Source organism: Heterodontus francisci, chromosome 1 (assembly GCF_036365525.1).
Source record: "Heterodontus francisci isolate sHetFra1 chromosome 1, sHetFra1.hap1, whole genome shotgun sequence".
Lineage (NCBI taxonomy): Eukaryota > Metazoa > Chordata > Chondrichthyes > Heterodontiformes > Heterodontidae > Heterodontus > Heterodontus francisci.
The window spans coordinates 139,311,356-139,335,031 of record NC_090371.1 but is presented as its reverse complement, the minus strand read 5'-3'; the positions used below and the strand labels follow the sequence as shown (position 1 = coordinate 139,335,031).

Genomic DNA, 23,676 nt, shown 5'->3' with positions numbered 1-23,676 from the left:
AGATCATCACACCAGAGCTCCGGTCCTCACATGATGCACATGCATAAGCACTTTCCAATATGAGTCATTGCACAGCAAGCAAAAGCAGGAAACTTGATTGATTTTATTTTCTTACCTATTCCAAGGGCACTGAGGCTAATTGAAGAGATCTATATTCTGCCTAGGTTAACTCAGCACAACTTAGAAATCGAACCTTGGTATAGTGCACAGGGTATTGTCGTTACCGACTAGACTGTCAGAAGCTGATTACATTTCTTGTTGTACTGTAGTGATAAGTGTTTGGAATAATCCACCAGACAAAAACATTGGGGATTTTCAAAATAAATTGGATGCAAAAATGGATAGGAGAGTTAAGATCTAGGAGCAATAAATTTCAATACCTTTTTCTCAGCTTTGACTATTTTTGTTTTTGTGTTTCAAATAATATTGGAAGGAACAAAGCTCAATGATTAAAGTCCACTTTATTGTGCTTGTTATCTTTTCCACATTTCCATTTTTTCAAGTTAATGAGACATTTATAAATTTGTGTGTGAATGCAACTTCGGTCACAGCATCAAGCACTTTGAATTTTGGCAGAATTCTTCTCTCAGCTTCAATGATTACTTCTTGGATAAAATGAAAAATCTAAAAAACTCATGTCCTCAGGATGTTCCAAAGCACTTTACAGCCAAAGAAGTACTTTTTGAGGTGTAGTCACTGTTGTAATGTTGGAAAATGTGACAGGCAGTTTGCGCACAACAAGCTCCCACAAACAGCAATGAGATAATAACCATATAATCTGTTCTGTGATATTGTTTGAAGGATAAGTGCTGGACAGGACACCAGGAGAATTAACTAAAAGCAAAATACTGCGGATGCTGGAAATCTGAAACAAAAACAAGAAATGCTGGAATCACTCAGCAGGTCTGGCAGCATCTGTGGAAAGAGAACCAGAGTTAACGTTTCGGGTCAGTGACCCTTCTTCGGAGAATTAACTACCCTGTTCTTCTTCAATAAGTGCCATCAGATCCTTTACATCCACCTGAGAGGGCAGATGGAACCTTGATTTACTGTCTCATCCGAAAGACGGCACTTGCAACAGTGCAGCACTCCCTCAGTACTGGTACTGCACTGGGGGGCCAGTCTAGGTTATGTGCTCAAGTCTCTGGAATGGGACTTGAACACTTGACCTTCTGACTCAGAAATGAAATTATTCAGTAAGGGAGCTGTAGAATCAACTGCCCTAATGTTTACTTGGACATGCGTTGGGAATGGACTGGGATGGGTTCCAATATTGTGTGGTAAATTGGAAGTAAGTTCTGCAACCATGTATCATGTAACTTCTGGGTTTGTTGTCCAATCCACTGTAGTGGGCCTGATGGGGTCTCGCAAAGCACAGTCTCAACACCAGTATCTAAAGGGCCAATATGAGGATGGAAGTTGGTGTTGAGTTAAAAGGAACAACTTCAGCAATGGATTTGAGATGTTCAAAGACTGTACCCTGGTTTAGTGAGACCTTGCTTGACATGCTGCTGGGGGCAGTGAGTAGCCGGAGGGACTTATAGCTATGGGAGGATGAAACTGGTGCCATGTCCCTGCATTCAGTGCAGGAAGCATTTTAATGACCTATGCAGGTCACGAACAGTGGAGTGTAGTTTCACATTCATCCCAATTCTGCTGCGTGCATCACCCCAACCTCTCAAATAAAAGCGAAATACAACAGATACTGGAAATCTGAAATAAAAACAGAAAATGCTGGAAGTGCTCAGCAGGTCTGGCAGCATCTGTTGCTGCCAGAGTTAATGTTTCAGCTCTGTGACCTTTCATCAGACCTGAAACGTTAACTTTGCTTCTCTCTCCACAGATGCTGCTTGACCTGCTGAGTATTTCCACACTTTCTGTTTTCACACCAACCCCTCAATCTGCTTTCTCATAGAGAGATACAGCACTGAAACAGGCCCTTCGGCCCACTGAGTCCGCGCCGACCAACAACCACCCATTTATACTAATCCTACATTAATCCCATTTTTCCCTCTCACATCTCCACCTTCCCTCAAATCTCCTACCACCTATCTACACTAGGGGCAATTTTTACAATGGCCAATTTACCTATCAACCCGCAAGTCTTTGGCATGTGGGAGGAAACCAGAGCACCCGGAGGAAACCCACGCGGTCACAGGGAGAACTTGCAAACTCCGCACAGGTAGTACCCAGAACCAAACCCGGGTCGCTGGAGCTGTGAGGCTGTGGTGCTAGCCACTGCGCTGCCCTCAATCCTACTCCCTTACTCAATCCTACTCCATCATATTACTCCTCACACCCACTTACCTTGAACACCCATCCATCCTCTGCACTTCCTCATATCCACATCTATCCAATCACCACTCCCAATCACCCTCATCCTTATGCAATTTTATGCTTTCCCCCCATAGTCATCTCACCAAATGCATTCTATCCATTGGGTGAACACATACCATTACACTCATGCATATGTCTGTTCATTCCCTCCTTGCAAGAGAAGAGAGTACAGAACACGAAAGAGAGGGGAAAATTAGAGGTGTGCCTTCTCACAACTTGCAACTGACAAGCACAGAGAGATTAGGGGAGTTTCAATGTCCCTGACCAATGGATATGGAGAGACGGGGAGCTCCTAGCAACCTGCTGACACAATTAACTATCAGTGACCCAGATGTCATACAACACCCAGTCATGTTGACTTGATTTCAACAGCAAGTGAAATATGATCTTTGCAATGATAACTTGTAACCTATCTTGCCAGGACTAATTCATGTCTTTCATTCTGACAGGGCCTTCGCATGTTTTGAAGTAGTCAATGGAGGTCACCTACAATGGCTCCTCAGAGGAGCTGTGTCATTCTGAGGGTGCACTGCACTACCACAGGACTCATACATAGCGTGCCCTACCTCAGAAACTCAGAGTTTGGTGGGACCAATAAGAGAAATAATTGGGTTTTCTCCTGGTGATTCACACTTCACAAATGAGCAAGAGCAGAAGGTGGTGACAGGGACAGCAGTGGAGAGTCCACGATGGAGGGTGCAGCCTTTTCCAAAATCTGCTCATCTGGACACAGATGTTGTACCCTGGAGGACATCCATGAAGAGGAGAATAATTGAGTAGCAGCAGGGAATGTGTGATGAACTGGCAGGACTTCAAAACACATTGACCACGATCACAGAGAGAATGGAGGAGTTCACCTCAAACATGAGTGGGTTGATTTATTTTATTTATTTAGAGATACAGCACTGAAACAGGCCCTTCGACCCACCCAGTCTGTGCCGACCAACAACCACCCATTTATACTAACCCTGCCCTAATCCCATACTCCTACCACCTACCTACACACACTAAGGGCAATTTACAATGGCCAATTTACCTATCAACCTGGAAGTCTTTGGCTGTGGGAGGAAACCCATGCGGTCACAGGGAGAACTTGCAAACTCCTCACAGGCAGTACCCAGAATTGAACCCGGGTCCCTGGAGCTGTGAGGCTGCGGTGCTAACCACTGTGCCGCCCCTAATGTCACAGGGCATTGCAGTGACTTGTTGTTTCATGGATAGAGTGACCATATCCAGGGACCATCAGATGCAACTATTAACTGAATCCATGCATGCCTTGAACACAGCTGTGCAGACTCTGGCTGGCAGTATGTCTGCTACCTTAAATAGGATGACAGGTACCTTAGCCTGATAGCACCGCACTGATCTGACCAAAGTGCTCACCACCACAATGGTAGCAGCGAAATGTGGCTGGGCCATGAGAGGGATAATGGCGAAAGGGGACATGAAAGTGGGCCCTCCACTCAAAGCCCTTCCACTTCTCACCCGTTGCCCCACCTCCCCCATCAGTAGCCACATGCTGCCTAGTGTCCCGATGGCCAAGTCTATTCCTACACAGGAGCAGGTGGAGCAGTCTTTGGTGGAGCCCTCACAGGCTCCAAAACGAGAGGACGTCAGCGAAGAGAATCCCAACAGTCAGAGCAGAGATGTGAGTAGATGTGACACTACCGAAGTAATGCAGGTTAAACCTCATAGGATAGCAGAAAAAAGGAGGTAGGCACAAGGATATGCAATTGGGTGTCTGAGAAAATAATGTACTGTTAGGTTTCTGTCATTTGGTTAGGCACATAAATATTATTATTATGTACCACGTTCCCATCTTGTTTATTCTTGGATGCTGGGTGACAAGTCGCCTTTTAACTTGCTTGTTGATGAATGGGAATTGACAGGACCAATGGGGAGATGCGCACGGGGTGGTTGGATGGTTGCATGACTGCTTAGTGTCAGAGGCATTGGGTGGGTGGAGGGGGGGGCGGGGAAGTGACAGGGAAGAGTGGCTGTTGCATGTACTTGTGACCTGGGTTTACTGATGCAACGTAAGTGAGATGTGTATTAATAAAGGCATCCAGGGCAGCAATGTGAGCAGCAGGGGATGCATTGTTGTCATCACCCTCCTCCTCCTCCCCTCCAAATCATTTGAGGAAAATCTGAGCTCTTCAACTTTTTCCTCCTGCAAGTCCAAACCTTGTTGCTGTGCAATTGTGCAGAGCACATCAAACAATGACCATTCTGAACGAAATATAAGCTAAATGCTGTGGATGCTAGCAATGTGAAATAAAAACAGAAAGTGCTAGAAATACTCAGCAGGTCTGGCAGCATCCGTGGAAAGAGAAACAGAGTTAACGTTTCAGGCCTGTGACCTTTCATCAAAACTGGCAAAGATTAGAAATGTCATAGGTTTTAGTGAAGTGGGGGTGGGGGGGAAGGGAACAAAAGGGAAGGTGTGTGATCGAGCAGAGGGCAGGAGAGATAAAATGACAAAGATGTCATGGAACAAAAGCAAAGGGAGTGCTAATGGTGTGGTGAAAGACAAAGCATTAGTCCTGAGAATGTTAATGTCAGAATAATGAACAGCTCTGTCCAAAAGCACAAACATGAAAAATCAAGTTTAAGATAGGGACATGGTTAAAAAATCAAATCCAATAATAATAAAAAGGCCAGTCATGCTCTGAAATTATTGAACTCAATGTTGAGTCTTGATGGCTGTAGTGTGCCTAATCGGAGAATGAGGTGTTGTTCCTCAAGCTTGCGTTGATTTTCACCGGAACACTATAGCAGGCCGAGGACAGAAATGTGAGCATGAGAGCAGGGTGGTGTGTTGAAATGGCAAGCAACCAGAAGCTTGGGTCATGCTTTCAGACTGAGCAGAGGTGTTCCGCAAAGCAGTCAGCCAAACTGTGTTTGGTCTCCCCAATGTAGAGGAGACCACATTGTGAGCAGCGAATACAGTATACTACATTGAAAGAAGTACAAGTAAATCGCTGCTTCACCTTGAAGGAATGTTGGGGGGCCTTAGATGGTGAGGAGAGAGGAGGTAAAAGGGCAGGTATTACACCTCCTGTGATTGCATGGGAAGGGGACAAAGTGTCGGGGGTGATGGAGGAGCAGACCAGGGTGTCGGGGAGGGAACGATCCCTTCGGAATGGTGACGGGAGAGGAGTGGAAGATGTGTTTGGTGGTGGCATCACACTGGAGGTGGCGGAAATGACGGAGGATGATCCTTTGGAGGTCTAGGCTGGTGGGGTGGAAAGTGAGGACAAGGGGAACACTGTCGCAGTTCTGGGAGGGAGGGGAAGGGGTGAGGGCAGAAGTGCGGGAAATGAGTCGGGCACGGTTGAGGGCCCTGTCAACCACAGTGGGGTGGACTCCTCGATTGAGGAAAAAGGAAGGCATATCAGAAGTGCTGTCGTGGAAGGTTGCATCATCAGAGCAGATGTGTCAGAGATGGAGTAACTGGGAAAATGGAATGGAGTTCTTACAGGAAGCAGGGTATGAGGAAGTGTAGTCAAGGTATCCGTGGGAGTTGGTGAACTTAGAAGGAATATTAGTGGACAGTCTATCACCAGAGGTGGAGACAGAGAAGTCGAGAAAGGAAGGGAAGTGTCAGAGATGGACCACGTAAAGGTGAGAGAAGAGTGGAAACTGGAAGCAAAGTTGATGAAGTTTTCCAGTTTGGGGTGAGAGGCAGATGTAGGTAGATTCTTGATGAGCCTCCAAACCCACTGCATGGGAGAGCATAAAATTCCACCCCAGCATTGCAGCCAATGGAGAGAGAAAGAGGCCAGTGAGCTGTGTCTGAGATACAGCTGCTATCTGATCACCGGTACAGCAGACGGCTGCTAAGATTTGAACCCGGTTCAAAAGTTGAGGTTTGCAGAGGAGAAAAGATCAACGGAGTCACCAGAGATTGCCTCCTTAATGGAAATCCAGTCGAAGGTGCTCGGAAGAAGTGTTTGAAGAAACAGTTGGCTTTGAGAAGGACACTGAGAGATCCAACCCAACTGCAACTGGGAGGAGTTTGGGACCTTTAACTGCAAGGACACCTTTTCGATGGGAACATTGTATAACATATAAATGTGGTGTGAGGTTTGTGAGTGTGTTATGAGTTAATAGGAAATACCTTTCTCTGTAATTTAGTGTATTAGTTACCCATTAAGCACTGCTTAGTTAATGTTGACTTTTCTTTTAGTTTAGTTATAGTAAAAGTCTTAAAATGTGAAATCTTGTCGTGTGATTCTTTAATTAGCCTTTGGAAAGATCATATCTCTTGTTTTTAGGTTAGCAATTTCTACTGAGGTCATAACACCATTCAATCACACATCTGGCAGTGATATGGCATTCATTACATGGGCTTTAGTGTTGGAGTTTCTGACAGGTATCATGAGCCAAGTTTGAATGGGTATCCCTCATCTCCTAGCAGCCACCCCTTAAGTGTACTTGCAGGTCTAAAGATGTCGTGGAGCTTAGACTGCCACAGCACGAAAGCATCATGACAGTTGCCCTGGAACCTTGCGCATGCCTGCAGAAATATCTTTTTGTGGTTGCACACCAGCTGCACATTGATGGAGTGGATGCCCTTGTCGAATGCTCTTGGGAGATCTGGTGTTGCGCTGGTTGCCACATGAGTACAGTCAATGATGCCCTACAGTTGCAGGAATCTGGGCAGAGCTGCATAGCTGAGCAGGCAAAATTAGTATAATATCCCTGGTAAGCAACCCATCAGTTACCTGTCTTATGCATTTATGGGCCACTGGCTGGGAGATCCTGGTTATATCTCTGGCAGAGCCCTGGAAGGAGCCAGAAGCAAAAAAGTTGAGGGCAGTGGTGATGTTGACAGCCAATGGCAACTTGTAGCCAGCAGGTCCAGCAGGCAGCAGGTCTTCTAGGAGATTGCAGACTGACTAAATTGCTCTACAGAGAACCAGCATGGACTTGATGAGCTGAATGGCCTCCTTTTGTGCTGTAATGACTATTTCTGCCACCACCTGACATGACAATTTAAGCCTCCTGAGACACTGAGCAGAATTTCAATGTACCAGAGCAGCATGCAGCAGGGAGGCCGACAGCATGTCAGGAACCCGTTTGCAATTGAAGTGGGATTTCCATGGCTCTTTATCTGAGCCACGGCATTAGCATCCTGCTTCTGGGTTTCCCGACCAATCAGAGAGGGTGGGTGGGATGATGTGCCAGATCTGTCAAAGGAAGGATTTCTAGTTAAAGTGACCCCCGCAGGGGTCAGAATGGCTGAAATGTGCATTGAATCCTGAGGCTTCAGCAACCACAGGAATGGAGAGGAGACCAGGCTAAGGCTGCCCATCAACACCCCCCTCCCCCCACCCGAGGATCTCTGATTCTTACCTGGAGGTCATAATGCATGATCTGAGGGACTGCTTTGAGGTGAGCTCTCCCAAGTACAAGAGGAAGAGGGCAACCTCTCCAACCAAGCAGGCATGAATGGCAGTGGCCAAGGAAGTCAGCAGCAGGAGTGCAGTCCCTCTAACCTGGAGACCGTGCGTCAAGGACCTCAGGAGGGTGGGAAAGGTGAGTGGCAAAACACTTTCAGGTGCCAAACCCCACACTCTGGCTTTCCCTGCATTCACCTGCACAGCTCTCCTCAGGACAACGCACCTTGCAGCTCCACTCATCCCTCTCTCTGCAGGCACCTCACATCCCTATCTGAACAGCCAACACTCACACTCAGCCTCATCATATTGCTCTCTCATGCATGTGCTTCACAGTCACCTTCCACAAATGTTGTCCTTCCCTCCTTCCACACAATCCATTTCTGGTACTCAGAACTGTCAGCTTCCTTTCCCTGCAGAAGAGAGTGCACAACTCCAGGGAAAGGCAGGGAACCGGGGGGATGGGGTGGCTATCCAGTGACAGCCACCTTGACAGCCACTGGCAATGCATGCCCTTTTGGACCACTGGGAAGGGAGTCTTGTTCAAGGAGGCTGCAGACGTCAGCAATGGCCTGCTGTGACAGCCTGAGCCTCCTGAGGCTCTGGTGGTTACATGTTGACAGAGCTGATCCTCTGCCTGTAGATTCTGTCTTGGGGCTCTCATCTCCTCTGAGCTGGATCTCTGTGTCCATCCCCTCTGCCCTGTGGAGCGGCATGTGGTTAAGAAGAAGGCAGCTGCTGTACAGTTGCTGCTCCTCTGGTTCCTCCTCAAAGGTGTAAGTTAGAGCTGCATAAGCTGCTCCCATCCTGCAGTGAAAGCTGACAGCAGGGAAGTGCAGATCAAGGTGAGTGAAGTGCAAGGCAGATGAAGCAGTGAAAACACTCTCTCAGAAGAAGTGCTGTGAGCAGCAGCCTCTCACCTGAGTAAGGCTACAGCTCTTCAGTTTCACTAATTGAAGGACTCCCCACTTTACATTCACCTAGGTGACACTGGCGAGTTGCTGACAGCTCTGGAAATATGTGTGAATCATAGAAGTTTATAGCATGGAAGGAAACCATTTGGCCCATTGTGCCTGTGCCAGCCGAATCCCAGCCTAATCCCATTTCCACCTTTTGGTCTGTAGCCTCGTAGCTTACGGCATTTCAAGTGCATATTCAACCACTTTTTAAATTATAAGAGGGTTTTTACCTCTAACTACCTTTCAGGCACTGTGTTCCAGATTCCCACCACCCTCTGGGTGAAAAGATTTCCCCTTGAACTCCCTATAATCTTCTGACCTCTTACCCTAATTATATGCCCCTGGTTATGGACCCCTCAACCAAGGTGAATAGGGCCTTCCTATCCACTCTATCTAGACCCCTTATAATTTTATACCCTTCAATTAGGTCTCCTCTCAGCCCCCTCTTCCAAAGAAAACAACCCTACCTTATCCAATCTTTCCTCACAACTAAAATTCTCAAGTCCAGGCAACATCCTCAAAAATCTCATCTGTAACTTCTTTAGTTTTCCAGGCCTGACCATCAATCACCTTCCTTTCAACATGGGGTCAGAAGTGGGAATGTTCGTTTATGATTTCACAGTGTTGAGTTCCATTCGCAACTCCTCAGATAATGAAGCAGTCTGTGCCCGTATGACAAGACATGGACAACATTCAGGCTTGGGTTGATAAGTAGCAAGTAACTTCCATGCCACACAAGTGTCAGGCAATGACCATCTCCAAGAAGAGAGAATCTGACCATCTCCCATTGACATTCAATGGCATTACCATCACTGAATCTCCCACTATCAACATTCTGGGGTAAGCATTGACCAGAAATTTAACTAGACCAGCCATACCAATACTCTGGATCCTGGACAACCATATGTGCATGAAGTGTCGTCACTTGCAGCAGCTTGAGCTCCAGGTTTCAGAACTTGAGCAGCAGCTGGCGTCACTGCTGTGCACCCGTGAGGATGAGCACCTCGTGGAAAGCACATTTATAGATGCGGTCACCCCACAGCTTAAGAGTATGCAGGTAGAAAGGGAATGGGTGACCACCAGACAGCCAAGTAGAAACAGGCAGGTAGTGCAGGAGTCGCCTGAGTGCAGCCCACTCTCTAACCAGTACTCAGTGCTGAATACTGATGAGAATAATGGTTCATATGGGAGTACAATAAGAGCCAAGTCCACGGCACCACAGGTGGCTCCACTGCACAGGGGTTATAAGGAAGACTGGATGAGCATAGTGATAGGCGATTCGATAGGGGAATAGACAGGCATTTCTGTGGCCGCAGATGTGAATCCAGAAAGGTGTGTTTCCTCCCTGGTGCCAGGTTCAAGGATGTCACTGAACGACTACAGAGCACCCTGAGGGGGAGAGTGAATAGCCAGCAGTCATGGTACACATTGATATGAACGACACAGGCAGAGAGAGGTATGTGGTCCTGCAGTCAGAATTTAGGGAGCTGGGTAAGAAATTAGCAAGCAGGACCTCAAAATTAGTAATCTCCCGATTAATCACGCGCAAGTGAGTATAAAAATAGGAGGATAAAGCAGATGAATACGAGGCTAGAAATAATGTGCAAGAGGGAGGGCTTTGGATTCTTGGGATATTGGGACCGGCTTTGGGGAGATGGGACCTGTACAAGCCGGATGGGTTACACCTAAATAGAGCTGGGAATGAGTTCCTTGCAGGGCAATTTGCTAGTGCTATTGGAGAAGGTTTAAACTAACTTGGCAGAGGTATGGGAACCAGGAAGAAATATCAGAGAGGAATACCAAGGTGCACAGAATACTGGGAGAGAGAGATAGCATGACAGTAGAGAATAGTAAGTTATTAAATGGGGTTAGAGTAAGGGAAAAAGAAATAAAGTCTAAATCAGAGTTAATGTCTACGTATGTGAATGCACGGAGTGTGGTTAATAAGATTATTGAGTTATAGGTGCAGATTAACATGTGGAAATATGATATTGTGGCTAAAATAGAGACCTGGCTCAAAGAAGGGTAGGACTGGGTGTTAGATATTCCTGGATACAAGGTGTTCTGGAAAGATAAGAAAGGAAGAAAAGTGGGAGGAGTGGCCATATTGATTAAGGAGAACACTGCAGTGCTGGACAGAAAGGATATCCGAGAGGGGTCAAGGGCAGAATTATTTGGCTAGAGCTAAGGAACAAAAAAGGTGCAGTTACATTGCTCTGTATAGTCTGTAGGCCACCAACAAATGGAAAGGAAGCAGATAAAAAATTTGCAATGAAATTACAGAGAGGTGCAAGAATTATAGAGTAGTTATAAAGGGGGACTTTAATTATCTGAATATAGGCTGGGTTAGTATTGGTGTAAAGGCAGAAAAGGGCAAGAGTTCCTAGATTGTGTTCAGGAAATTTTTTTACAGCAGTATGTTTCCAGTCCAACAAGAGGGGAGGTACTGCTAGTCCTGGTTCTTGGGAATGAGTTGGGCCAAGTGGATCAAATATCAGTAGGAGGGGAAAGGTAGGGCAAACAAATCCAGAGCTCCCTCGATGACAAAAGAGATAGAGATCAAAATAAAGAAGAAAAAGTGTGCTTATGACAGATGTCAGGTAGATAAAACAATGGCAAGCGAGGCTGAATATAGAAGGTTTAGAGGGGAAGTGAAGAGGCTGATAAGAGAAGCAAAGAGGGAGTATGAAAAGAGACTGGTGGCTAACATAAAAAAAGAGAATCCCAAACTCTTCTATAAGCATATAAATAGTAAAAAGGTGGTAAAAAGAGGAGTGGGGCTGATTAGAGACCAAAAAGTGGATTTACACATGGAGGCAGGGGAAATAACTGAGATGCTAAATGAATACTTTGCATCTGTATTTACTAAGGAAGAAGATGCTATGCAAGCCATGGTGAAAAAGGAGGTAATTAATACTCTAGAAGGATTTAGAATTGACAAGGAGCTGGTATTAGATAGGCTGTCTATATTTAAAGTTGATAAAACACCAGGACCAGATGAGATGCATCCAAGGATAGTGAGCGAGGTGAGAACGGACATTGTGGAAGCACTGGGCATAATTTTCCAGTCTTCCTTCGACTCAGGGATAGTGCCAGAGAACTGGAGAATTGCAAATTTATTTTATTTTTTATTTAGAGATACAGCACTGAAACAGGCCCTTCGGCCCACCGAGTCTGTGCCGACCAACAACCACCCATTTATACTAACCCTACAGTAATCCCATATTCCCTATCACCTCCCTACACTAGGGGCAATTTACAACAGCCAATTTACCTATCACCTGCATGTCTTTGGCTGTGGGAGGAAACCGGAGCACCCGGCGAAAACCCACGCAGACACAGGGAGAACTTGCAAACTCCGCACAGGCAGTACCGAGAATCGAACCCGGGTCCCTGGAGCTGTGAGGCTGCGGTGCTAACCACTGCGCCACTGTGCCGCCCACTTGTTACACCCTTGTTCAAAAAAAGGTGTAAAGATAAGCCCAGAAACTACAGGCCAGTCAGTTTAACCTTGGTGGTGGGGAAACTTCTAGAAACAATAATTTGGGACAAAATTAATGGGCACATGGACAAATGCGGGGTAATTAAGGATAGCCAGCATAGATTTGTCAAGGGAATATCATGTTTAACTAACTTGCTGGAGTTTTTTGAAGAGGTAACAGAGAGGACAATGCTGTTGATGTGGTGTACATGGACTTCCAGAAGGCATTTGATACAGTGCCACACAATAGACCTGTGAGCAAAGTTATAGCTCATGGAATAAAAGGGACAGTAGCAACATGGATAAGAAATTGGCTGAGTGACAGGAAACAAAGAGTAGTGGTTAATGGATGTTTTTCAGGCTGGGGGAAGGTTTGTAGTGGAGTTCCCCAGGAGTCAGTGTTGGGATCCTTGCTCTTCCTAATGACCTAGACCTTGGTACACAGGGCACAATTTCAAAATTTGCAGATGATACTAAACTTGGAAGCATTGTGAACTATGAGGAGGACAATGTAGAACTTCAAAAGGACATAGTGGAATAGGCAGACAAGTGGCAGATGATGTTCAATGCGGAGAAGTCTGAAGTAATTAATTTTGGTAGAAAGAACATGGACAGTCAATATAAGATAAAGCGTACAACTCTGAAGGGAGTGCAGGAGCAGAGGGACCTGGATGTGTATGTGAATAAGTCAATGAAGGTGGCAGGACAGGATGAGAGAGCTGTTAATAAAGCATACAATATTAATAGGGCATAGAGTACAAGAACAAGGAGGTTATGTTGAACTTGTATAAGACACTAGTTTGGCCTCAGCTGGAGTATTGCATCCAATTCTGGGCACCGCACTTCGGAAAAGATGTGAAAGCATTGGAGACAGTACAGAAAAGATTCATAAGAACAGTTCCAGGGATGAGGAACTTCAGTTATGAAGATAAATTGAAGAAGTTGGGACTATTTTCCTTAGAGAACAGAAGGCTGAGAGGTGATTTGATAGAAGTATTCAAAACCATGAGGGGTCTGGACAGAGTAAATAGGGAGAAACTGTTCCTGCTCATGAAAGGATCGAGAACGAGAAGGCTGAGATTTAAAGTAATTGGCAACAGAAGCAATATGACATGAGGAACATTTTTTCACACAGCGAGTGGTTAAGGTCTGGAATGCACTGCCTGAGAATGTGGTGCAGGCAGGTTCAATTGAGACATTCAATAGGGAAAAGGAAGAATGTCCAGGGTTACAAGGAGAAAGCAAAGGAATAGCACCAGGTGAAATGCTCATTCGGAGAGCCAGTGCAGACACGATGGGCCGGATGGCCACCTTCTGTGCTGTAGTAATTCTGTGACTCACCTCCTGACTTCCCAAATCCTGTCAACCATCTGCAAGGCACAAGTCAGGAGTGTGATGGAATACTGTCCACTTGCCTGGATGGGTGCAGCTCCAACAACACTCAAGAAGCTCGACACCATCAGAACAAAGCAGCCCGCTTGATCGGCGTCCCATCCACCACCTTCAACATTCACTCTCTCCACCACCGACGCACAGTGGCAGCAGTGTGTACCGTCTACAAGATGCACTGCAGCAACGCACCAAGGCTCCTTCGACAGCACCTTCCAGACCCGCGACCTCTACCATCTAAAAGAACAAGGACAGCAGGTGCATGGGAACGCCACCACCTGCAAGTTCTCCTCCAAGCCACACACCATCCTGACTTGGAAAGGTATTATCGGTCCTCCGTCATCGTTGAGTCCAAATTTTGGAACTCCCTCAACTGAGGGCACTGTGGGTGTACCTACACCATATGGACTGCAGCGGTTCAAGAAGGCAGTTCACCATAACGTTCTCAAGGCAATTAGGGATGGACAAGAAATGCTGACCTTACCAGCGACCTCCACATCCATGAACAAATAAAAAGAAGGGTTCTGGATAAATCTGTCTTTACATCATTCCTGTTTCAATCAATCAGTTTGTTTCCCCTCTGTAATTGTTTCTTCATGCATACTCTGAATTTCTGACCTACGCACTCTTGGCTAGTATACTAGAAGCAAGTTTGAAATGTCAACAAATCATGGCTCGGATTCTTGACATTGGGTTGTACCACTGATCAGCTGACCTCACTTCTGTCATTTTAACAACTTTACTTCTGTAACTTTGGTTGCAGGCTGAATTATTTCAGCTTTTAGAAGTTAATTAGGGGCAAAACTTGTTCTTCTGCTGTGGAGACAATCAGCACATTGCCTTTGAAGGACTGAAAGAAATATTTTGGCACTGATTAAAGTGTGAACCATCAGAGTTAGACAATGTAATTACATTGTCTGTCAACCACTCCCTGTTCAGATATCGTGGAACAGAGAGTTATAAAAGTTATGCATTTATATTTCAGGAATGTGAACATGCAACCATTGCATTTGAATATAGCATCAAGCATTATTATGGGGTAACATAGTGATTTTTAGGAAGAGGAATAGGACATTAGACCCAACAAGCTCATCCTTTTTTTGATTGATCACAACCCCAATGGTTGCCTTGTTGCCATATCTTTTAATCCCTTTTCTTTTCAGAGATATGTCTAGTTGCCTCTTGAACATTTTAATTCTTTTTGCTCCAATAGCTTTCCCTGGTAACTTATTCCAGAAGTCTATTAAACTTTGTGCAATAACATTCTTCCTGACTTTCATCTTACACCTAATTTCCTGCATCTGGATACAGCAGCCGAGAGGAAAGACAAGGTGCATAGAAAACAAGGAGAGACAAACAGCAACAGGACAACGAACAGCATGGAAAGAACAGGAATTAGATGGAATAAAAAAGCAAAGACAACTACCATGCTGTTGGATTGCATGTGTGTTGATGTGAGGAGTGTTGCAAATGAAGAGATGAGCTACTGGCACACATTGCCACATGGGCTTATGGTCTAATTGCTACACCAGAGATCTGACTGAAGCAATGGGCAAAAGTGGAACTAAACATTCCTGGTGACAACGTATTCAGGAGGGATAGGGAAGGAAAAACGATAGGAGCTGGGGTGAGACTATTCATCAAGGATAATATTACAGCTCTACAGTAGGACAATATACTGAAGACTAAATCTATTTGGTTCGAGTTAAGGAACAGTAAAGGGGCTGTTACATTGCTGGGTGTTTACTCCCCCAAATAGTCAGTTGGAGATTGAGGAGTAAATCTGAAGGGAAATTCTGGGAAATGTTAAAATAATAGAGCGGTGTTAGTAGGGGGCTTCAATTACCATCATATAGACTGGGGAAGTAAACAGAGTAAAGGGCAAGGTGGGTGAAGAATTCCTGAAATGTGTACAGGAGAAATAAATATTAAAAGTAAATAGATCATTAAAGGAATGGTGTGGTCAAATTAGGGTAAGTAAGGGAACTCTTCTTGTGGAGGCAGAGGCATGACAGAGTGACTGAATGAGTATTTTGCATCTGTCTTCACAAAAGCTGAAATTAGTAATGCAGTATAAGTGGGGGAGGTGGGGGGGTAGAGATTTTGGCTAGGATAAAAATAGGTAGAAAGGAGGTGCTAAATAGGTTGGCATTACTCAAATTTAGCAAGTCACCCTGTCCAGATGGGATGCATCCTAGGTTGCTATGGGAAGCTAGGGTAGAGATAGCAGAAGCTCTGACCACAATGTTTCAAATCCCCTTGGATATGGGAGTGTTTCCAGAGGACTGGAAGATTTCAAATGTTGAACCCCCATTCAAAAATCAGGCCAATAAGTCTAAAGTCAATAATGGAGGTCCTAATGGAGACCATTGTCAAGGGCAAAATTAATTCTGACTTGGAGAAGCATAACAGCACAGATTGTCAAAGCAAAATCTAATGTGGATTTAGATGGAAATATGGATTTTCAAAATGCATTTCATAACAGACTTGTTCAGATAATAGAAGCACATGGTATTAACAGGACACTGGTAACTTGGGTGCACAATTGGCTAAGGGATAGGAGGCAGACAGTGATGATGAACAGATGCTTTTCTGACTGGAGAGAAGTATGTAGTGGGGACCCCCCGGGGTTGTTATTAGGACCATTGTTTTTCTGGTTATATACAAATGACCTGGATTTGGGTATAAGGAGTACAGTTTTGAAGTTTGTGGATGATACAAACTGTGGCAACTTTGTAAATAATGAGCAGGATAGCAGCAGACGTCGGGGGACAGAGAGAGATGAGTGAATGGGCGGACACGTGGCAGATGTAATTTAATGTGATAAATGTGAAGTGATACACTTTGGAAGGAACAACATGGAGAGGCAGTATAATGTAAATAGTATTATTTTGATGGGGTGCAAAAGCTGAGGGATCTGGGCGTGCTTAGTCACAAATCCTTGAAGTTGATAAGGTGGTTTAGAAAGTGTATGAGATACTTAACTTTGTAAATAGTGAAAAGGAAGACATGCATTTAAGTTGTGTTTTTCACGACCACTGGACATCTCAAAGCATTTCACAGCCAGTGAAGTACTTTTTGAGGCGTGGTCGCTGTTGTAATGGAGGAAATACGGCAGTCAATTTGCACACACCAAATTCATACAAACAGCAATGTGATAACGACCAGTTAATTTGTTTTTGTGATGTTGATTGAGGGATAAATATTGGCCAGGACACCGAGGCTAACTCCCTGCTCTTCTTCAAAAGAGCACCATGGGATCTTTACATCCATCAGAGCAGGCAGATAGGGCCTTGGTTTAACATTTCATTGCAAAACAGCACCTCTGACAGTGCAGCACTCCAGTGTCAGCCTATATTTTTTTGCTCAAGTCCTGGAGTGGGACTCGAAGCTAGAACCTTGTGATTTGGAAGCAAGAGTGCTGCAAAGTAAGCCACAGCTGAATAGAGGCAGTGAATACAAAAACAAGGAATCATTCTATATCTTTACAAATTACTGGTTCGGCCTCAGCTGGAGTATTGTGTAGGGTTCTGGGCACCAGACTTTAGGAAGGATGTCAAGGCCTTGAAGAGGATACAGAGGAGATTTACTAGGATGATACCAGGGACAAGGGACTTCAGTGATGTGGAGAGATTGGAGAAGCTGGGTTTGTACTCCTTAGGGAGCTTTGAATAGTTTTTCAAAATTATGCAGGGTTTTGATAAAGCACATAGGAAAAAGTGGGTCAGTAACCAGAGGTCATAGATTTAAAATAATTGGCAAAAGAACTAGATCAAAAATGAGGAGAATCTAGCACACACTAAGGGTTATTAAGATCTGTAAGGCACTATCTGATATGGTGGTAGTATCAGATTCCATAGGGACGTTCAAATGGAAGTTAGATATGTTTTTGAACAGAACTAATTTGCAGGGTTATGGGTAAATGTTGTATGGGGTGTGGGACAAAATTGGACAGCTCTTTCAACGAACTGGCAGGGGCAGGCCAAGGAAATGGCCTTTTTCTGTGCTGTAACATTCTATGATTCCATATTCCATTTAATACGTAATTTTGTTCTTTGCTGCTCTACTAAGTATTTAAAATGGACTCTGTTAATTCTAACGCAGTTATCTAAATAATCTGAACCTGGTTGCATTGTTCCTTATCATCTGTGCTACATCTACAAACTTGGCCGGTTTCTCTTTATCCAGACCATTTATATATAGCATCAATTTAGTTTGTTCTAGCTCCTCTGATGGTCGGATATGTGAGGACAACACTGTGGATAGGATTTTATTGGCACACCGTGAGTCCCGACAGCGGGATCAAATGCGGGTCCCAAGCCTGTGCAGCTCAACGGTGGGACGACGGTAGCAGCTTTACCTGCGGCGGCCAATTAAGAGGCCACTGCCGGGACAGCCACCCCATTAAGGACGACAGCCTGCATCTCCAAACTCCTGGCCCAATCAGAGGGCTGGCAGCTCAGCGGCCTCAGCAGCAGAACCGATAGAGGCTGAGGGTCTCAGGGGAAAAAGGCAGTGCCTCCATATTGAGGCGCCCTCGAAGGGCCATCAGAAACACAAATGATGTGCCAGGACCAGGCAGGCAGTGCGGTGAGTGGAGGGGTGAACCCTTCTGTGACAGCATTGGGTCTGCGGGGGCAGCCACTGCCATACAGCCTCTGGAAAGCAAGGCACCCCCACCCCAGGGAGCCATTGGGAGGCTACCTGAATGCAGCTGGTGGACTCCTAACGTGTTGGGCCGGGGTGGGGGCGTGGTATAATAGCCATCAATAGACCAATTAATAAGATGAAGAGCGGAGCAATGTGAAGCAGACCAGGAGCGGAGCAGTGATCCCCTCATACCTATGTAATTGGCGTTGTTTGAGTTTAAGATTCTTGTTTTGGCCTCAAGTATGTTGCTCTCAAACTTAATATGGAATTCAGTTGTTTTATGATTACTTTCTTCCCCTTTACTATGAGATTACTAATTAACCCTGCCTCATTATACAATATTAGATAAAATATCTTTATCCCTCATCCACAATGTATTATTCGAGGAAGCTGTCATGAAAGTATTCTACAAACTCATCTTCCACAATTCCTTTGCCAATTTGATTTGTCCAGTCTATATAACGATTAAAGACCTCCCACGCCCAATTATTACATTGCCTTTGTTACAAGCTCCAATTACCTCTTGCTTAATGCTCTGTCCAAAAGTGTAACTACTGTTAGAGGGCCCATAAACTCTTCCCACCAGCGTTTATTGACCCTGGTTATTCCTAATCTCCACCCATACTGATTCTACTGATCTTCTGAGACAAGATCCTTTCTTACTACTGTCCTTATGTAATCCTTTATTATCAGGGCTACCTACTCTTGCTCCTTTTCCATTCTGCCTGTCTTTTCAAAATGTTAAGTACCCTGGAATGTTTATTTCCCAATCTTAGTCAACTTGCAACTATGTCTCTGTAATGGCAATTAGATCAAACTGATTTATCTCTGTGCTGCTAGTTTAGTTATCTTGTTACAAATGCTTCATGCATTCAGATAAAGAGCCTTTAATTTCATTTTTTTAACCACTATTCTTTGCATAGACCTTATTCGCTGATGCACTATTACCGTTAAGCTATCTCTCCCTTACTGTCACACTCTGCTTGTTTTTACCCAAATCACTACACTTCTCTATGCCTCGACTTTTCTCTTTGGATTTCTGAATTTCCTTTCATCTGACTCCTCCCCCCACTTCTTTTAGTTTAAAGCCCTATCCACAGCCCTAGTTATAGAATTTGCCAGGATGCTAATTCCAATTCAATTTAAGTGGAGCCCATCCCCAAGGAGCAGCTCCCTTTTTCCCCAGTACTGGTACCAGTGCCCCATGAATCAACACCCCTCTTCCCACACCACTCTTTGAGCCACACATTCAAATCTCTAATCTGCTTGACCCGACGCCACTTTGTTTGTGGCTTAAGTAGTAATCCAGAGACTATTACCCTGCCCTTGTTTATTAATTTAGAACACAGTTCCTCACATTCCCTCTGCGGAACCTCAATTCCTATTTCCACCTATGTCATTACTTCCTACATGGACCACAACAACTGGAACCTTCTTCTCCAGTCACGAAGAGAACTCTGGTACCAGGCAGGCAATACCTTTCGGAACTCCTCGTTTTGGCTTTAGAGAACAGTATTCCCCTGACTATGCAATCCTCTACCACTGCCACATTCCTTTTTACACCCCTCCCCCCCCACCTTGAATAGCCTCCTGCACCATGGTGCCATGATCGGTTTGCCCATCCAATCTGCAGTGCTTGTTCTCATCCACACAGGTAGCAAGTACCTTGCACCCGTTGGACAAAGACAGGGGTTGAGGCTCCTCCATTACTACATGCTGGATCCCAATACCTGCCCAGCTCGCAGGACCCTCCTCATCCTGACCATCGAGCACCTCTAAAGTATTACTTAGCTTAAGGAATGCAACTACCTCCCAGAATGAAGTGTCCAGGTAACACTCCCCCTCCCTGATGCCCCACAAGGTCCACCACAGGGACTCCAATCCAACAACACTGAGACAAAGTTCCTTGAGCTGTAGACATTGGCAGCAGATGTGGTTGTCCAGGACCACAGTGCTGTCAAGAAACTCCCACATGCTGCAGTAATGGCATACCAACTGTCTATCTACATCATGGCCGGAATTTTATGCCAACCCAATGAGCTGGATGGTGGTGGAGGGGTGACGTAAAATTAAGCGGGAGGTTCTGGGAGGCCTTCCTGATTTGCTCCTCCCTCTGCCCCACTTTACGTAGGGTGGGGAGGCGTAAAATGGGTCGCCTACCCCAGGCCAATCAAGGCCCTTAAGTTGCCAATTAACGGCCACTTAAGGGCCTTCGCCTGCTTGAATGCAGATTTTACCTGCAAGCTCCCCTCCAAGTCACACACCATCCTGACTTGGAACTATATCGCCGTTCCTTCACTGTCGCTGGGTCAAAATCCTGGAACTCCCTTCCTAACAGCACAGCGGGTTCACCATTGACTTTTACGTCGGTGGCCAGCTCCCATCCACCCACCATAAAATCCAGCCCCATGTCTATCTAAACTGTTTATTTCTTAAATTTTTAGAATAAGTTAGAATTATTGCTCAATTGATTATTTTATTTCTATAGATTAATTAGTTTATCTAGTTTATTCATTTCTAACTTTGAACTATATTGCCAATATTTCACTGTCGCTCAGTCACAATCCTGGAACTCCCTTCCTAACAGCACTGTGGGTGCACCTATCAGATGCCGTTCAAGAAGGCAGCTCACCACCACCTTTTCAAGGGCAATTAGGGATAGGCAATAACTGCTGGCCTTACCAGTGATGCTCATATTCTATGAACAAATAAAAAAAAATTATTGAAATGATAGTAGGTTACAGATTCCTAGCTCTGAGTTTGACAAACCTCCCTATCTTAAAGAGCAAAAATGAAACTAATACTCACCAACCAATCACCTACCTGCTGCCCAGTAATGTTACTCCTTGATTTTTTTGTTGATTGATAGTCCACTTTCGAGTCCCTCTCCTGCAATGCTCCAGGCTCTGCTGCTGCCATCACTGCCTCCATACTGCTGTCCTGTGATGTCAGTGCTTGACTTATTTTGCGATTTTGAAGCTCTGGTTCCCGACTCTCTGCACCTCTCGCTCTCCCATAGGTCTGACCTCAGATCTTGTTTTATCCTCAGTCACTCCTCACTCTCATTTGGTATTCAGTTACCCCAGCTGGGAAGTGTGAGAGTGTGAATGTCAAAGAGGAGCAGGATTGCCCACGTGGTTAAAAAGCCGGCCAACACTTACTGTCTCGATTTGCACCTGAAGAGTGGGCATTCAGACACAATACTGCAAGGCTGTCATTGCCATATCACTGCATGATTCAGCTCTATAGAAGAGGAGGGAAGAAAACTAGGAAAATTGTCATTAATGTCTCTCAAAATGTTCCAACTGAGTAGTTCAAATTCTTCCTCATAGATCCATGACAATTCTCTTTTTATCAGGTTATGGTTTTCCAAATATTCTTCAAAATTATTTCAAAGATTTTGCCTATGACCAATGTTCGGTATATCAGTCTGCAGATTCCAGGTAGACCTCTGGATTCTTTCTAAATAATGGCATTTTTAGTCATTTTGTATCCCTGTGCAATATTGCCTGAATTTAATGCACTTACAAAAATGTCAACTAAAACTTCACTAATTTCAATTTCCATCACCTTTGACAACAAGAATGTGTATTTTCATAGTGACTTTAACTTAAGCAACTGGCAAAGTGCTTCACAAATAGGTACAAGAAAACTGATGCCAATTCAGGAAGGGAGAGAATAAGAGGGGTGACTAAAAATTGGTTCAGAGATGAGTCTTGAGAAGGATTCCACAAGGTGAATAGAGGGGTAGCAAGTATTTCGGAGGTGGTTCCAAAGAGTAGGACTGAAGTGACTAATAGCGCAGCTGTCAGTTGTTGGGTAAGTGAATAGGGATGTACATAAGGTTAGAGTCAAAGGAATGAAGCATTCAAGAATGGACAGAGAACTAAAGGACATTGAGCAGATTGGGCGAGACAACACTATGTAGGAACTTATAGGCAAGAGCAAAGGTTTTGAACTTGATGTGAGGAGCCAGTGTAAATCAACAAGGCCAGGGTGATTTTAGCATGATACAAAATATGGGTGCAGAGTTTTGAAAAAGAGGGTGGGGCATTGAAGGCCAGCAAAGAGACCATTGGAGCAGTTGAGTCTGGAGGTGACAAAAACATTAATATGTATTTCAGTGATAGAGGTGCTGAGGTAGTGCCAGAGGTTAATGATGTAGAGGTGCAAGTAAGCAGCATTGATTAGGGCGGCACAGTGGTTAGCACCACAGCCTCACAGCTCCAGCAACCCGGGTTCGGTTCTGGGTACTGCCTGTGCGGAGTTTGCAAGTTCTCCCTGTGACCGTGTGGGTTTCCTCCAGGTGCTCTGGTTTCCTCCCACATGCTAAAGACTCGCGGGTTGATAGGTAAATTGGCCATTGTTAAAAAAAAATTGCCCCTAGTGTAGGTAGGTGGTGGGGATGTGAGAGGGCGCAGAGTGGCCCCCTTTACGGAGACTTGCGGGGAGATGGGGTAGTATTTAAAAGTAAAAATGAATGTATAAAGAGAATATGGACAAGGACTTGGAGGGAGATGTAATATAAGGGTTTGGAAGGCTTAATGTCTGGGACAGTGTGAGTGACACCTCCCACTATGATGATGTAAGAGATCACATGAGAGAGAGACTTGAAGGAGAAGAAGCAGCATGGCATCAAGGAGTTAGACGTACTTAAGTGAAGTTGTATATAGTTCTTTAAAATGTAATAAACTAGTTATTGTTAAAACTTACCGAAGACTCAGTAATCTCTCCGAGCTAGACTAACCATACATACAACAGATACATACAACATACAACAGATACTTTGCATCGGTATTCGCCGAGGAGAGGGACATGACGGATGTTGAGGTTAGGGACAGATGTTTGATTACTCTAGGTCAAGTTGGCATAAGGAGGGAGGAAGTGTTGGGTATTCTAAAAGGCATTAAGGTGGACAAGTCCCCAGGTCCGGATGGGATCTATCCCAGGTTACTGAGGGAAGCGAGAGAGGAAATAGCTGGGGCCTTAACAGATATCTTTGCAGCATCCTTAAACACGGGCGAGGTCCCGGAGGACTGGAGAATTGCTAATGTTGTCCCCTTGTTTAAGAAGAGTAGCAGGGAAAATCCAGGTAACTATAGACCGGTGAGCCTGACGTCAGTGGTAGGGAAGCTGCTGGAGAAGATACTGAGGGATAGGATCTATTCCCATTTGGAAGAAAATGGGCTTATCAGTGATAGGCAACATGGTTTTGTGCAGGGAAGGTCATGTCTTACCAACTTAATAGAATTCTTTGAGGAAGTGACAAAGTTGATTGATGAGGGAAGGGCTGTAGATGTCATATACATGGACTTCAGTAAGGCGTTTGATAAGGTTCCCCATGGCAGGCTGATGGAGAAAGTGAAGGCGCTTGGGGTCCAAGGTGTACTAGCTAGATGGATAAAGAACTGGCTGGGCAACAGGAGACAGAGAGTAGCAGTAGAAGGGAGTTTCTCAA

At 44.9% G+C, this 23,676-nt stretch overlaps 1 long non-coding RNA gene across 1 annotated transcript in view; it reads right to left on the bottom strand.

The window, feature by feature from the left end:
* Positions 1 to 463: 463 nt before the first annotated feature.
* Positions 464 to 23,676, bottom strand: part of LOC137345585 (uncharacterized) — a 37,186-nt gene continuing 13,973 nt past the window's right edge. Inside the window, exon 3 of the long non-coding RNA XR_010968577.1 lies at positions 464 to 865. This is a non-coding gene — a long non-coding RNA (uncharacterized lncRNA). The remainder of the gene's footprint in view (positions 866 to 23,676) is intronic.